Source organism: Brassica napus, chromosome C7, assembly GCF_020379485.1.
Source record: "Brassica napus cultivar Da-Ae chromosome C7, Da-Ae, whole genome shotgun sequence".
In the NCBI taxonomy this organism is placed as follows: domain Eukaryota; kingdom Viridiplantae; phylum Streptophyta; class Magnoliopsida; order Brassicales; family Brassicaceae; genus Brassica; species Brassica napus.
In genome coordinates this window covers 19,357,654-19,358,446 of record NC_063450.1, presented here as the reverse complement: position 1 = coordinate 19,358,446, position 793 = coordinate 19,357,654, and the positions used below count along the sequence as shown (strand labels likewise).

The window sequence follows — 793 nt, the reverse complement described above, 5'->3', positions numbered from 1 at the left end:
TTCTCCACATTGTTGCTCCGGTAAGACAGATTATTTTGCTGATTTTGATTCCACCCAAGGTTCTGATTGTAGCCTCTGTTGTAGTTTCCTTGACCACCAATGTAGTTCACATCAGCCTGCATATCACTTGAATCATCACCAACAGCTTCTTGTGAGGAACGATAGCCTTGCTCCTCCACAAATTTCACAGATTTCTGATCTCTCTTGAGAAGCATCTCAATCTTGGCATTCAACTCATCTATCTTCTTGGATTCATAACCAACACCCTTCTGGCTGGTATCAAACCTTGACTTGCGGTTTGCTTTGCTGGATGACAGGTTGTTCAACAAGGTGTAAGCTTCTTCAACAGTCTTGGTCATGAAATCACCATTACTTGCTGTGTCCATGGCATCTTGACTCTCTTCATGAACTCCATTATAGAAAATGTTCAGCAAACTCACATCAGTGTAGCCATGGTGAGGGCAGTCCTGTGTGTACTCCTTGAAACGCTCCCAAGCCTCATGAAAGCTTTCTGAATCAAGTTGCTGAAAGCTTCCAATTCTGCTTCTCAGATATGTGGACCTTGACTTGGTGAAGAAATGCTGTAGAAAAGCAGCTCTTGTCTCTTCCCATGTAGTAAGAGATCCTGGAGGGATGGACTTTAACCATCTGATAGCTTTATCAGCTAAGGAAAACGGGAACAACCTGCATTTCAAAGCGCCTTGAGGAACTCCATTATGTCTGCTGGTGTCACAGACTCGCTCAAAATGCTCCAAGTGATACATCGGGTCCTCAGACGGGTTTCCATGAAACG

The 793-nt window shown here is 44.0% G+C and overlaps 1 non-coding gene across 1 annotated transcript; it reads left to right on the top strand.

Annotated features, from left to right (window-relative positions):
* The first annotated feature begins 447 nt into the window (after nucleotides 1-447).
* On the top strand, nucleotides 448-554 carry LOC125590886. The gene has a single exon (XR_007326888.1). It is a non-coding gene; the product is annotated as a small nucleolar RNA R71 (small nucleolar RNA).
* The last annotated feature ends 239 nt before the right edge of the window (nucleotides 555-793 follow it).